The sequence below is a fragment of the Lepisma saccharinum genome, chromosome 8 (genome assembly GCF_977018435.1).
Source record: "Lepisma saccharinum chromosome 8, izLepSacc3.1, whole genome shotgun sequence".
Taxonomy (NCBI): domain Eukaryota; kingdom Metazoa; phylum Arthropoda; class Insecta; order Zygentoma; family Lepismatidae; genus Lepisma; species Lepisma saccharinum.
Genome location: NC_139236.1, coordinates 64919258 through 64935513, shown reverse-complemented (window position 1 = coordinate 64935513; position 16256 = coordinate 64919258). Strand labels below are relative to the sequence as shown.

General features: G+C 40.5%; 1 protein-coding gene across 1 annotated transcript in view; it reads left to right on the top strand.

The window, feature by feature from the left end:
• The first annotated feature begins 224 nt into the window (after window positions 1-224).
• The window catches only part of LOC145991070 (hexosaminidase D-like), a 113330-nt gene continuing 97298 nt past the window's right edge, over window positions 225-16256 (top strand). The window contains exon 1 of the mRNA XM_083126791.1: window positions 225-465. The gene's annotated coding sequence lies outside the window, so the exon portion shown is untranslated. The remainder of the gene's footprint in view (window positions 466-16256) is intronic.

The following is a 16256-nucleotide window of genomic DNA, read 5'->3' as shown; positions in this document are numbered from 1 at the left end:
CAATAGGCCTGCTTTTTATTCTCGTCCCTTCGCCAGCTGAGATATTGGACCATAAAGTCTGCGCTGGTAGGTTCAGAGGTCGAGCGAGAGAAGGTTAAATTTGCGGAATGTCTGCAGCAAAAGCGAAGCAGCGAGGCTTCCCGTAGTTCCCCTTTCTCGCGAGGCGCGGCGCTGTCGTCAACCTCATTAAAGAGTTGAGGCATCACCCCACTGCGGGAGCTGGGAGAGTTCGGATGCTGGCCGTGGCGGGAATGGAAGCCGTCGGCGAGCGGTGTCAGGATCGAAAAGCGTGATCACGTTTTTGTGCTTGGGGACAAATTAATTTCTGCCTGTGGCGTTCGGAAACAACGAACTCGCGTGCTTCCACCTGGTGGCGCGGGACGTGAACTGCATCTGTCTTGTCAGCGTCGTTTGGTCGTGAAATGTGACATGACTGGAAATAGAACATCTTTCTCCGAGATGCTGGTAAGTGATTTACATTTCTTCTTATTTTATGAAATAGCGTTATTCTTCTTATTTATGAGTCCAAAAAGATAATAGTCATAAAATTATAAGATTAATTGCTTGTTTCGTTTTATTTTACATCGTTTGTTTAGGCCTTCCCGGTGGCGTAGCGGTAACGACGTCGGCTTGTAAGCAAGGCGTCCCGGGTTCGATACCCAGTGGAGACACATAGTGGTTCGGAACCCACTTTAAACTGTAGGTCTAGTCCCGATTAGCCTACTTAAAACTCAAACTTATCTTTTCTGCCACACTTATCTAATCGCTAGGATAAGCGATGAAACTAATGAAGAGGAGTGGTTTATCCAAGACACCCCCAAAAATTCCTCAACACCCCCTAAAATTTTTCAAAAAGTCCCAATTTATGGTAATTTTGGGTCTAAATGTACACTTATATCCTCCAAGATGGAAAATTCTGGATAATTCAATTCCCGATGAAGGGACACTCACAAAGAACACACATGCTCAGGCCAGGATTAGCGCTAACCACTCTGCCACGGAGGTCAGCAAGCATTTGTTTGACACTCGAGAAATAGAAATCCTTTATTAAGGAAGGGGGATTTTGTATGCTCTTCACATTATGGAACAAAGGATCTTAATTACTGTGATACTAATACTAACTCCCTCATCCCCACACCGTGGGGCCTTTATCGCCGCCACTGAGTTTGTGTGAGTTGTTCTTTTAAGTCCACTTTATGCCACTTTAGGATAATCGGGACCGGACCTGCAGTTTAAAGTAGAATCCGAGCCACTATATGCTTCGATCGGGTATCGAACCCGGGACCCCTTGATTTTTCATAGCAACAATGTTATTACTACGCCATTGGGGAGGCGCTCTGCCACTGAGCAGAAGCCCCTCCCCCCCTCCAAAAGAAAAGTTCTGAATATGCCAATGTAAAAGCACTCAGATCCCAAAATTGCTAAGCGGTGAATTTTAGTCGAGTACCGCATCCAGACATGAACGAATCGAAGTGGGGGATCAGATCCCAGAGACAATAAATCTCTTCGAAGAAAGTGGCTTATAATCTCTTAGAAGGCCCTATCCTGGCAACCGGCTTTCATTGCATCATGTTCCATTGCCGCTGTTTTCTGGCTCTCAGACCAGTTTCCGCAACCATTGCTTTGAAATGGCTCCCCAATTGTACTCACGATGCTGGGTCAAGACCGGAAGTTTGGGGTTGACACCGTCCAGGGCCGAATTGTAACACGGAACCTTCGCTGGCATATCGATGACATACGCTAACCCTGCATTGGTTGCGCACGGTCTGGGTGTGTGTTGTTTTAACGTCTTCATTTATCAATTATTGTTTTGTCAACACCCTTCCTCTGTCTAGCTGAGTTTCTAAAGGAATTATGTGAGCGATCACATTAATACACCACGATTTTGTTTTCAGTGTCAGTCAAGATCTTCGAGCCGATCGGGGGGGGGGGGGGGGGCGTTGATGCTCCTTGCTGTCTGAGTCCATGTGCGACTATAGGCGTACCTACGTCTTACAGAAAATCCAGTCTGCCGATTCGTGCCCGACTGAGTGCCTTCTTATAGTTTTATAGAATCTTAGCTGTTGGAGGAAAAGATCTAATCGTAATAATTGAGGGTTTGACATTTTAGACCATTTATTGAACATATTTTAAGAACCCGGTCTATGGCACCGTGCGCGATCCAGCAAGGATTTGAAGTAATATCAATAGATTCTGAGCTATTCTGTTCGATACCTCATAATACTTGATTTAGATCAATCTGATTGCACACTTTTTCGATGCTAGAGTTAAAAATAGTTGTTAATTTAATAAGCGCTGCTCTTCTTGGGAGTAATATCTTATATTACTGATAATTAAGTAGATTTAGAGCATCGATTATCCAACATATTCAAATTGTAACCTTGCTCAGATGCTGCAGTGCACTATCTTTCATGGCATGACGCAAGCAGAGTCCTCTGGTGGACGTTTTTGTTCTTCATTTCCATGTTTATCTTTCCACACCAGCGCGGTTGCTTTAGCAGCGTTTAATTTGACGGCAAGACCTTTTTTTACGTAACACAAAATTGCCTGCAAGATAACTTGACCGTGATCAGAAGAAAGGAAAGCGGGAAAAAAATAAAACAGAGAGAACAGAAGGAAAAAAAATATCTGCTGTGCTGTGTCATGGCTGGTAGACTGCAAATGTACTTTGGCGAGTGGCCAAGCACAGCATAATTTGTGTGTTTGCCTCCCTATTTTTCACCTCTTTCACGTTTGGTTAAAATGGGGGAAGAGAGGGCCAACCAATTGGAAGAAGAAACAACCAACTCCCTCTTTCGATCCGCCACCCCCCCCCCTATTCCGCACCCCAACAAACAAGTAAGTCTAGATAAGTAAGTATCATTTTAGCTCTAAAATGCATTGTTTGTGGCATAGTGGTGTATACAATGTGATCGCTCCCCACAAAATATCCCCCACCTCCTCCGTTACCGATATTATTTGTTTTCTGGTGCTGTAACTGCTATTTGGGGGGGGGGGGAGGGTGTCCAAGAATGTCACCCAATGCTGGATATAGGTTTTCGTACATAAGTATCATCATTCCTATCCTAGACGATAGAGGGTACTTAGTTATCTATTTCCGCACACAAGTATATTCTTTCCTTTTCTAATTAAGCCTGGATTTTATCTTTCTCACCCTCTCCATATTTCCTCTCACTTTCTCTCTCTCTCCCTATTAATTTATCTCTCTCTCTCTCTCTCTCTCTCTCTGTATTTCTCTTTCCTCCCCTGTTTCCCTTTTCTCTGTCCTATTTTTCTCTGTGTTTTGTTTCACATTTTCTCTCTCTCACTCTTTCATTCTTTTTCTCTCTCTGCATGTTTCTTTCCTCCCCTTCTATATGTCTTCCTTATTCTCTGTCCTCTTTTTCTCTGTGTTCTTGTTTCACACTTTCTCTCTATCTCTTTCTACCATTCATTCATTCTTTCTTTCTCTGCCTCTTTCTTTCATTATTTCTATCACTCTCTCTTTCTCTGCATCTCTCTTTCTTTCTCTCTCATTCTCTCTTTTTCCTTCATTTATTCTTTATTTCTTTCTCTCCCTCTCTGTGCAGCTCTTCTTCTCCGTCTGCGTTTTTATTTCTCTATCAATATCCTTCTCCCTAGTTTTATACAGGCATTTCCAATAATATTGCATTCTGAATTCTTCTGTGTCTGCTTCCGTGTAATAAATACACTAAACCACCCTCTCAAGTTTTCAATCTTGCTTATGGAAGCCCTCATTCGCACCAGCCCCCACAATGCATACGCCGTTCGCTGCAAAGAGTTATTTTTCTGCGTCAACTGAATCGTAAGAACTGTCTAACTTCCGGGAAGAATATCGCACATATTCTCGCGTTGTGAGCTGAAAGGAGTTTTATTCCAAGGCTAGACGATGGATGGGAACGAAAGCTGTAGCGAATTTTTTCCTCGTTTCCCCCGGATCCGTCGTCGCTCCTGTAATCTCCCGCCAGAGGGAAATCCCCGAATGTGGAAATCCACAGGGTGCGAAGTAAGAAAATATTGCTGTGGTTTTTCAATTCCTACCAGATTTGTCATTCGAGACTCAGCAACGGGTGTTTGGCGCCGTGGAAAATTCCTTGTTTTTTCTCTTCCAAAGAACAAAAGTGCTGTGGTATTGTTTAAATTTTGTGTTGTATATATTTTCGCCGTATTGTTGTCTTTGGATCTGAAATCTTATTGCCCTTGAGGGAAGCGAGGACGGATACAAAATATAAAAGCGATAGAGAGTGTTTCTTTTCTTAATCTCGCGACGCCTTTTCATCATCAGCTTAGTTGCAGGCGTCAAGACAAATCCCCTAGAGCAGTGTGTCTCAACCGCCGTCCACGGCTGGATACCGGGCCGCGAGAGATTCTCCTGAAGTTCGCGAATTGCAGCCCGAGCTGGCAACCACCTGGAAAGATGGCCTTTCCTTCTGGATTTTATTGCGGTAACAGAAAAATAGACATAATCGAACAATTTATTTATTAATATTAAATTCCAAAGGTACATATTAATTTAAGTATTTACGAATAAAATTGTTGTGATAGGGCATCGACTTTTAAAAATCAAATTCGCCGGGCTGCAAGCTCACAAAGGTTGAGAACTACTGCTCTAGAGTCACACCCTGAAGAAAAAATAGCTATGTGATTAATTATCTTAATTTTCCTTTTTATAATAGCTATCAATCCTTCCACCCTATCTTCATCCTTCTATTTTTTCTTCTCGCTTTATCACTATCTTTTTCTTATTCTATATTTTTCTCTGTGGCTGTTTCTTTCCCTATTTCTTCTCTTTCTCTGTCCTCTTCCTCTCCTTTTCTGTCTTTCTCTGAATCTAATCACCCTTTTCTCTCTCTCTCTCTCTCTCTCTCTCCCTTCCTCCCTAGTCCAATTCATCCTCCCATTTCCAATTTTATTCTCGCTTTATCACTTTTGTATATTTTCTTCTTTTCTCTCCATGTTCTACCTTTTTCCTCACCCCTTCCTCTGTCTTCCTATTTTCTTTCTTTATATATAGCTTCTTTCTTTCATTTTCTGTTTCTGTAATGTTTCTATAACTTTATTTTTGTGTTTCATTCTTTCTCCCCTCTTTACTTCTCCCTATCTTCTCCCACTGCACTCAAAAAGCAGTTATGTGCGAAATTGCACTTTCGACTGAAATAGGGGGAAAAAATGGCCACAATTCATGTATTCCTTTCAGAAACGGCATGAAACGATTTTTAAACATTAAAGCCTACATTTTCAGGCTGAGGAACAACGAAGGCATTTCAGGATAAATTCTAAGCATGGATAAAATTATAAAAACAAATCTCCAAGTTCAACCCATTTAAAAGTTGGCACCACTGATGCTTTCCGATGAATGACTGGATTTCAGTTTTCACCTGATCCAACCTCGTCTCTCTCTCTTTTCTATCCTTTTAGTCTAGTTTGAAAGCACAATGTATGACAATAATTCACCCTAAAGGTGATTCCGTGCTGGTGCGTCAAGAGAATGTCATTTATTACGGTTACTGCTCTGCCATATTTCGTCCGCTCGTGTACTTTTACTGGCGTAACTGATGATTGGTGAGGTGGTACTGTTGTTAATGTCCCTTTCATGCGAAGCTTAATGTGATTTTTACGGGCATCGTGCACATCGTGCAGTTTGGGGTTTACAAAATCGGTCACTAGATGGCAAAGCGTATCGTATTGTAAAAAATGACAAAAATGTTAATGGCAGCTTAACCTGTAAATTATAATATTTTGGTATCTTTAAACTGGATACAAATTAGCTGCACGTGTTTTGTATATATTGTGTTTGCTTTGTTGTTAACTGGATGAGGCAGACAAGTTTCTAGTGTCCTACTACAAGGAATTATTGTTCGAAAGTGAAGTAAAATAATAAAAATATGTTTTTGGAAATATTCGGGAATGATTTGGCAGAAGTAGAAAACGTAACGAGATTTGAATATTTAATTGACGAAATCCTGATTGCTTCAGTGTTTCCAACCAATACTATATGTCGAAAAAATTACATAACTTCGAATTATGCCAGTACAATAATTTTTTGTATCCTTTTCTCTCTCACAATTGACATTCTGGAGGTAAAAACTTGCTCTTAGTGGTAAACTAAGCAAGTTTAGGTTTCATAATGCAGAAAACTCTTACCATTTTCAAAATTAGGCTTAAGAAATTTCTTAAACATTCTGTATAATAAAGCTAAAAGAAATATTTCAGTTACCGCATGCAAAAGGTTGGATGGTTGACTTATGAAAGTATGATAAGGGAAAACAACCCAAACAAGTAAAGATAAAAATTATCTAAAAACTGGAGACATATAATAAGTATAATAATTTCTTAAAGTAGGCAATGTCTGTTCCTTAGTAAATAACCTAATTGCATCACCAATGGGCTGAAAAATATCACAAACGCCCGTTTGAAAACCGTTAATTTTGGCGGGAAAATAGAAAAAGGCCTATTTCTCAACGCTATCCTATGGGCCAGGGTGACAAAAGATGAACTCGTTAAGGTAGCCTGATGGTGACGTAACAACGAGGTTGATTGTTCGAGTCACGAGAAAATTATGATTTTCGAGTCAATATACTAAATTTCAACGATTTCAAAAATTTAATAGCAAAACTAATTTTTGACGAATTAGGTCCTTTTCGAATCTCAATATACCCTAAAATCCTACGTTCAAGCAAAGTAAAGAAAAAATCAACTACAACCAAAATGCATAGAATTAAAATAATAAAGGAAACAATCCCAATAAATAAATCTAATGCCATTTACTATAAGAAAGTATCGACTCTATTTTTGAATCCAATGCGCTTTTCTGCCATTATAGTAATATATAGTACAGTCAGCGGCGCATACGTTCCATTTCCGGGTCCTCCCCGATGTCGTAGTGATAACGTCGTCGACTTGTAATTAAGATGTCCCGGGATCGATACCCGGTAGAGGATCCCAGTTTAAATTGTAGGTCCAGTCGCGATTAGCCTTATGTGCATAAAGTGGACTTAAAACAAGAATCAAATCAAGTTTCTACATTTTCGAACACAGTGTCATTTTTACCCAATAAAACTTGTTGCAAGAATGTACAGACACGAGCAAAAGTGCTTTGAGACTTTAATTGTAAAATCAAAAGCTCAAAACTAATCACTTACAAGCACTTATTATTGTTTCTGTACACATCACTTACGCTTCTACTAACAAAACAGATGAAAGACGACTTAAAAGGAGACATTAAGGCTTTAAAAACCATTCGGATTTGGCAAGGGTACTTTTTAAACACCCTGCATTCTTTCTGTTTATGCGCAAAGGGGGGGAAGTGTCTCGAAAGTTCGGAACACCCCCTCCCTTCGTTGGCAATCATGAATTTATCCTGCGGGCAGGGTTATTGTTCTGTGTTTTTGCGTCATTCTAAAAGGCTGGCATAGACTTCCCCTCCTCCCCGCCTCTCAGTTGTTGCGTGGAGGGAGACGGTGTGTCATAAGGGGACGTGTTATTTTTAACACCCGCTGGAAGAACACGGGCAGGTGCAGGCGTGCAAAAAACACTGGTCGGGCTAGGCAGGGAAAGGAAGAATAAAAAAAGTTTCCACTTGCAAAATTGCTCTCCTTTTGTTCTCTGTGTTCTCGTATTACGCTGTAAACCTGGTCTGGGGGATTGGTAGGTTGTTTCGAGTGATCTGTGGATATGTAGAAATGTCGGCGCGTTGCACTGCGGGTAGTTGCAACAATTTCCCCTTCAGGAAGTGAGAAATTGTTGTGTCATGGTTAACTGCCTCCATATGAAACTTTTAAAGGAAAATGTATGAAAGGTAGTGGCGAATGAAAGAAAGGAATAGTAATAAAAGAAGAATGAAAGGAAAGAAGTGAGGGGCAGAGAGAAAGAAACAGAACGAGTGGAATAGAGAGAGTAAGGTAAGGAAGAGAACTATATTACAACAGAGACAGAGAGAGAGAGAGAAAGAGAGAAATATACAAAGAAGCAAGACGGAGAAAGACAGGGAAATAAGCAAGACAGGGAAAGAGTGAGAGAGAAAGGCATAAAAGAAGCAAGACAGGGAAAAAGACATGAAGAAGCAACAGAACAGAAAGAGAGAGATATAGCAAGACAGGGAAAAAGACATGAAGAAGTAACACAGGACAGAAAGAGAGAGATAAGATAGCAAGACAGGGAAAATGACATGAAGAAGTAACACAGAACAGAAAAAGAGAGATAAGATAGCAAAGACAGAGAAAGACAAGAAGGAAACAACACAGGGAAAGAATGAGATTGAGAGAAGAAATAGAAGGAACAAAGGTAAGAAGAGAGAAAGAGAATACGGACGATAGGGATGGATGTTGAGTATGTACCTAAATGACAAGGGGGTAAATCATTTGTACCCTGAAAACTTTACCACCCTTTCCTACAAGCTCAGCATTCCCAAATCCTGAACACGATATTTTGTTTCTTTAGTGGGCTAGTTCGAGCAAATCGCTTGACTACTGCTAAGTTTCCAATTACTTGCTAGTTGACACCTTAATATTGAGTCCCTCTTCGAATCCCGTTAGGTACCACCAATCTATGAAACTATGCCTCATTCATCACCTGCACAAGGAAAAGGATTATCATCCTGGAAATCTTTGAACAGAGAACAAATGAAGATTATCTTATCTCCTTCCTTTTCCAGGCACCACTCGAACCGTTCTGGATCTTTGGCTTCTTTTTTCCCTCAGAAGAAGAGGCCGTAGTCATCTGATTGATCGTGGAACACTGACCTTCTTCTGAGAGATTTTTTGGCGTCGTTTCAAATCGCATGGTCCCGACGCCAAGTCTTCTGTCCCGGGGCGCGAAATTGTGTTTTTGGAGGAGGATTAATTTTTCAGAATCCAATCTCCAACTAGGATGGCTGATTGCGAAGTTGCGTCTCTGGCCCAAGAAGAGACCAGCGTGGACATGGTTGAGCGTGGAAGTCGTTGCTTTAAAAGAGTAACCGACCTCAACTTATTTTTCAGCTGGTGTGTCAGCACTTAGGCCACTTATTCCCGTCATACGCGGCGAAATACCTTACCATGACAAAAATCAATATCTTCGTCTGAGGACTGAAATATCTTTACCTGGCAGGAGCGTATATTCTAGGCTAGCTGGGCTATCTGCGAGTTGGCAACCTGATTTCGTATGAGTTGGCAACCTGATTTCCTATGAGTTGGCAACGTGATTTCCTATGAGTTGGCAACCTGATTTCGTATGAGTTGGAAACTTGATTTCGTATGAGTTGGCAACCTGATTTCCTATGAGTTGGCAACGTGATTTCCTATGAGTTGGCAACCTGATTTCGTATGAGTTGGCAACCTGATTTCGTATGAGTTGGCAACCTGATTTCCTATGAGTTGGCAACGTGATTTCCTATGAGTTGGCAACCTGATGTCGTATGAGTTGGCAACCTGATTTCCTATGAGTTGGCAACGTGATTTCCTATGAGTTGGCAACCTGATTTCCTATGAGTTGGCAAACTGATTTCGTATGAGTTGGAAACTTGATTTCGTATGAGTTGGCAACCTGATTTCCTATGAGTTGGCAACGTGATTTCCTATGAGTTGGCAACCTGATTTCGTATGAGTTGGCAACCTGATTTCCTATGAGTTGGCAACGTGATTTCCTATGAGTTGGCAACCCGATTTCCTATGAGTTGGCAACGTGATTTCCTATGAGTTGGCAACCTGATTTCGTATGAGTTGGCAACCGATTTCCTATGAGTTGGCAACCTGATTTCGTATGAGTTGGCAACCTGATTTCCTATACGTTGGCAACCTGATTTCCTATGAGTTGCCAACCTGATTTCGTATGAGTTGGCAACCTGATTTCCTATGAGTTGGAAACCTGATTTCTTACGAGTTGGTAAATGTATTTCTATTCATAGCTTAGGACCACGTGACATAGTGAGATAGCTCAGATATTGGACTCAATATAGGCCACTGTTACATGGGTTGTAACCTGAGGCTGTAAAGGGGCACTCACCTCATACAAGGACAGAAAACAGGACAACACGCAACCCTATAGAGGATTACACTGGCTGTGGGTTCAGGCGCCAGAGCCTCGTTGAGCTGAACAAATACATTTACCGAAGTGGGGTTGACATTTGGGTGACTCAAAAACGGTCACCCCTCACAGTCCCTTTTGGCGACTGTGATAGAAGTGAATGCTATAAGAATAGTCCTTTTCACCTCTTCCAGTTTCAAAGTGAAGTTTAATTGCGATGTGCAGGCATTTCTCAGAGTAGCCTAAACGCACGGCCATGAAATTAGGCGGGTGGCAGAAGTTCGCGCTGTTGCCACATCGGAGCACAGCCCCGTGAGTTCGGAGGTTTAAGAGAATGAAAGATCTCCTAGTAGAGTTGTAGAGTACGATACCAACTGACAGTATTTCCTCGAAAGGTCGGGGATGACACAAAAATGCCCCGGAGAGAGGTCTGTCTGGCGCTCGAACTAGGCAACGCAGCCCGGTTGACGTTGCCACACAGTGCTCGGGAATCAGCGACTTTTGTCCCGCTCTCGCTTTGCTTTTCCCATTATGTGGCACCAACGCAATTCTACCCAGCCGCCTATGGCCGTAGGTGCAGAGCTTTCGTTTACAGTGTTGCCGTGTGAGAAAACGAGGAGGAAAAAATAAAGGTGATAATTTCTCCTCTTCATAAATACATCATGCATCCAATGTTTTTGTTTTGTTCCTCCCCTCATCCTTCGCACAAGCTGCAAACATGAGCTTTCCACTGCAACTTCTGGCTGGTGTGTTGCCATCCCGACCACCCTAGAAGAACTTCAAAACGGCATTTCCATACAAGTTGGAATCGTGATTGGCATTCAGTTAGCAGCTCTTTCCTGGTTGAATAAGATAATTGTGCTTACTCAGATCTGAACTCATATATTTAAAACTACTACAAAACAATTCTTTATGTCTTGTCTACGTTATCCCGCAGGTAGTCTGTAAAAATGCAGTAATTGTTGTCGTACTGTGCATAGCAATCTTCAATGTTCCTTCAATGATTTTGCTTTCTTTTTAAATAAATGCCAAATTAATTTCCTTGCCAAAATCTACTTCTTCACATTACCGTCTCATTCTATATATAAAAAAAAAATCACCCATCTTCAAAACCCTTTCTCCTTCTCAGTAGAGAACCCTTTGCAGTTAGAGGCTTGAGGCTGAGCCTCCCTCTCCCCCCTCTTCCAGCAACTCTCCTTAATCTCAATCTGTGCCTAATCTAATGCACTTCGGGATTAAAATATTTCTGTAATATCTACTTAAGAATTGTTTTTAAGAATTGTTTCTGTTTTAAGTCCACTTTATGCACAGTAAGGATAATCGGGATTGGACCTACAGTTTAAAGTGGGACCCGAACCACTATGTGCGTCCACCAGGTATTGAACCCGGGACACCTTGATTGCAAGGCGACGACGTTATGTAGAGTAAATATCTGTTAGATATCCAAAATATAAATGGATATCCATTTTGGAAAGAAAGCATTCAGATGTACTTATATTGGATATGCGAATCATTTTATTTTTAGACAGAAAATTTCTCTTGCGTATCTCTTTTGTATTTTCTAGAAAAAAATCTCTAAAGTATACTTGTGCAAAAAGCCTAGATTCGACTCAAACTTACCGGTTGTTATAACAGCTTTTACTGGGATATATTTAGTTAATTTTGTACGTGTTTGCTAAATGTAAACTAATATCTTTTCCTAATTTCATACGAATACTTTCATATGAAATTTCTTCTTTCCAACTTAACCCCTTTAATTTACGCTAAAAACACAGTTATCGGTTTTAAGTATGAAGATAAGTTAACTTAAATAATTTCTTAATTTCTCTGCAGCTCATTAGCGAATATTGCAACTACATACTTTCCAAATACCCTTCGAAATCTGATATCAGAAAACTATTCAGAAATTACTTGCCGTAATTTTTCTAACATAATTCACTCACCTGCTATGCTATCCACCTTGGAGTGTATGCATGACCCACCTGTTATCTACCTGCCTTGGGAAATGTGCACCATCTTTCTTCGTCTTCAGAGTATTGGCCAAAAGAAAGAAACGAGATCATTAAACAAACGCTTTAAGCTTGAGAGAACCACAGTTTTGTTTTCAACTGGATTTTCTCGCCCGTGAAAAATCACATTCGATCTCTGACCCAAATCAGCTGAGCTTTTCCAAAGGTCACGCAGTAACGCGCTGTTATCTACGCATGAGATCAGGCTATTACGCCAGTTCCCTCGTCTCACTTCTCTTTTCTTGACGTTCCAGAGGAAAATGTTCCTGTTATTTGCTTCGAGTTGTGTTTAACGTGACGAACCGTTATTTTAACGGCAAGAGTGAAGTTTCAGCAATGGTACTGTACTGTGACTAATCTGTATCAAGATACTGAAACAAATGTCACACGATACATCCTGGCAGTAATTATCTTTACAAGTACAGGGTGTCTACAAAAACTTGTTGCATATTGACTTTTGTTTTTTTCTTTTGTGCGTTAGGCCTCTCCGATGGTGCAGTGGAAGCGTCGTCGCCTTGTAATCAAGGGGTTCCGGGTTCGATTCCCTGTGGAGGCGCATAGTGGTTCGGATTCCACTTTAAACTGTAGTTCCAGTCCGGATTAGCGTTACTGTGCATTAAGTGGACTTAAAACACCAAATCAATCTTTTCTGTGTAAGCCGGATCTTATTATCTGACCCAGTTCATATGGAAAGATAGCATACGTGGGACATGAAGGGGTGACAGCATTCTTGGCAACTTGGTGAGCGATTGTGTTGAGTGTTCGATTCACAATCCCGCCATTGAAGGCCCTTTGATGGTAACTGTTCGTCCGGCCAATTCACCTGATTAGAACTCACCCTCATAGGGGGTGAAAAGGGTGACTCTTTCTCAAGACACCCAAATGTCAACATCACTTCCAAGTAGTACATGCTGGACTGATTTTTGCAGACCAGTGACGCTCTTGTGTTTAGTCCCATGGCCAGTATACTTACTTACTTATCCGGCACTACAGTTCTGGATGAACCTTGGCCTCCCCAATTACAGCTCTCCATTCTTCTCTATCCTTTGCAACATTTCTCCAATTTCTAACTCCTATGGTTTTAAGATCACTTCATCTAGCCCTCGGTTTCGTGGTCTTCCTCTTCTTCTTCTGCCTCTCCATCTTGGCACGGTGTATACTCTTGGTATCCTTCCTTCCTTCATTTCCAATCCATCTTAATCGATTTGATTTTACAAATCTCACTATATCTTCCTTTTCTAATATATTGTCTATTTCCATGGTATTGTCTGTGACAGGTCGATAAATTCTTCGTACTAATTTCCTTTCGAATACACGTAGTTTGTTGGTTTGGTTTGGTTTTATTTGCTTTATTTTACTTCGCTTTTTGTGCCACTTTTGGCTAATTTGCGAAGATGGAGATGAGTGATGGTATGATGAAATTGATGAATAGACATTCGCAAACATCCATGCTCTGGCCAGGATTCGAACCCGGGACCCCTGGCGTTGTAGTGCCGCCACGGGGCCGGCATATAGTTTGTTGGCATTTTCGGCACTAATATTCCAACTTTCGGAGCCATATACTACCACTGGTCTTATTAGTATTTTGTATATTTTCATTTTTGTTGATCTTGATATTAGCCCATGGCCAGTATAATCACAGATAAACGTATTATAGGATTATATATAAAACGTTTACCTCTATGGAACTTGTGAACACAAAAATTTGAAATTATAGCATAATTGAAGCAAAAATTAATACATAATTCTGGGGGCACGCTGTAGAGTAGTTGGCCAGATTTGTAGTAAAAACATAGATCTGTCGTATGTTCGATTCCCAGCACCGGTATAAGAAATGTCACCTGAAGACGAGAGAAAAGAACTCTCTCGAATAGTGTTATAATAAGTATAGTTTGCATAGGCGTAACTTGGCAGGGGCAAGGGGGGCACTTCCCCCCCTCCCAATTTTCAGGTTTGTTAAAATTTACCAGTTAAGGATACTTTTGTTAAGATCCTCAGACCTGAGGAGTAATAAATAATATTATTTATGATTTCGCAAATGTAACAGTTATTTAGCAAATAATCCTAGACACTATTTTTATGGGATGAAAAATTTTTTCGACTCTGCCCCCCCCCCCCAAAGTTAAGTCCCAAGTTTAAAGCACTAGACAATGGCCAATTAACATGCTAAAAAAATAAAGCACATAGTACTAATTAATTCAAACCAACCGATTCAGTAATAGCACTAATAATAGCAACAATATCTGGCATCTCACTTTATCCAATCTGAAGCCATGCCGAAGCTCTGAAAGAACAACGATCTGCCACGGAGCTGGCTGAAATAAAAACAAGTGAACGTCAAATGCGCTAACGAGCTCAATCATCAAATATGCATGCCGCCTCTCTGCGTACGAGGGTTCATCAATATTTCAAGGCGCCACTCTGCAGGGACTGCACGTGATGGTAACTTCCCTTTAAATTGTTTAAGAGGGGAACAAGAGGTAATTTCAGCCATAAGCTGTTCTTCCCAAAATATAATTTCCAAAAAAAAATCATGGACAAGGAGTGTTAGTCCATATTTCTACAATAGTACTACAGGATGATTCAGTAGGTATGGGCGCAACTTCGAGCCTGATTTGGGGGCTTGTGGCTTAACTTGGCGGCAGACTGAAAAGCTTCCGGGACTATTTTGCTAAGTAACTGTTACATTTGCGAAACCACAAATATTACCCTTCATTGCTTTACTCCACATATCCCACGAGATTAGCAAAAGTAATAAACATGGAATTTAGGAGGGCAAGTGCCCCCCTCCCCCCGCCAAGTTACGCCTATGTCAGTAGGAGCCATGTTTTCGTTTTCATATTGTTGTTTATGCAGTATAAAACGTCGCCAATTAAGTTTTTGATGTAATACTTTCGTGATATTGGGATATGGCATAGAAGAACATGTCTTCTAAGTATAGAATGCGAGAAAAAGTGTTTAAACTATCGATGTTTTGTGGCAAATGTCGTGTAGATCTTCACCTTGCTCTCGAAAGAGCATGTGAAACACACTTGTTGAATAGATTTTGCAGTCAAAATGATATTGCTGTTTTTAGGATCTAAGTTCGAAACATTTTTGGAAAATAAGAGCCTTTTCATACAGTACTATGTGGATGTGGGAATACAGTTTAATTTGACAAATGTAAAAATAAATGTTTATAGGAATGCAACCTAAGCTGGAAACACTTGTTGGAGCGTGTTGACCATTATTTGACAACAAAGAAAGTAAATAATGTGCACTAATTATGCTACGGTATTATAGGCCCGTTGGAATTACTCATGAAATGTGTTGAATTATTTGCAAAAACTCTGTAAAAGAAGACTCACACCTTGTATATATGCACGCAAGAGATCGGCAATGACAGAATTACCCACAACCGGAAATTCTGTTGACAGATTTTTCTGTATTTTCTCCCTCCATATCCTGTATGAAATTGTATCGAGCTGCGCCAACGGTAAGAACAACTGTATCTGTTGGAGGTCATGCGGTATTGAACTATTGGACATTGTTGTGTAGGTGTTGCCAGTTCTCTTTTCTTTCTAACTCCCTCGTCACATTTCCCCATGTTGTATTATAGTTTACACTGTTGCCTTGTTATCAAGCAGTTCTGGATTCGATTGCCACGTATGAGACTTTACCTAAAACTGAAGGGCCATTCCCAGTTTGCTTATCTGAGCATAAGGTTTTACTTCTATATTCGTTTCGTTGTCAAAGGCGAGAAATATACAGGGTGTCCAAAATGTTACGCAACCGAGACTTTGAATGCTTGTAAGTTTTGTACAAAAAGCGATAGAGACATGAAACTTGTAACTTTGTGGATATTTCTGAATTAAACAACATAATCATGACATGAACGTTCCAGTATGCGGAAAAGATTATTAAGGTGTGAAACAAGTTTTTGTACGAAGTAAAAACAGCTGTGGAGTCGGTTGCAATAATTTTCGATGCGTATCGATTTATCGAACTGATAAAAGATCGATAATGTTTTACGCATATTCTGCATTAGAGACTATTTATGGTGTTCATTATGAAACGTGATTTTCTAAAAATTACGAGGTGTGCTGGCAACATTGGTCGTGTCAGAGGACAGTACCAGGTATGCTCGATATCTGGTTATGGTATTCAATCAGTGCCATGTTGAAATAAAAGGTTTGAAATGAAATATATGATCCAAAGAACCAACCTACCTAACCTATAATTTTGTACGATAAATTTCAATTCTTT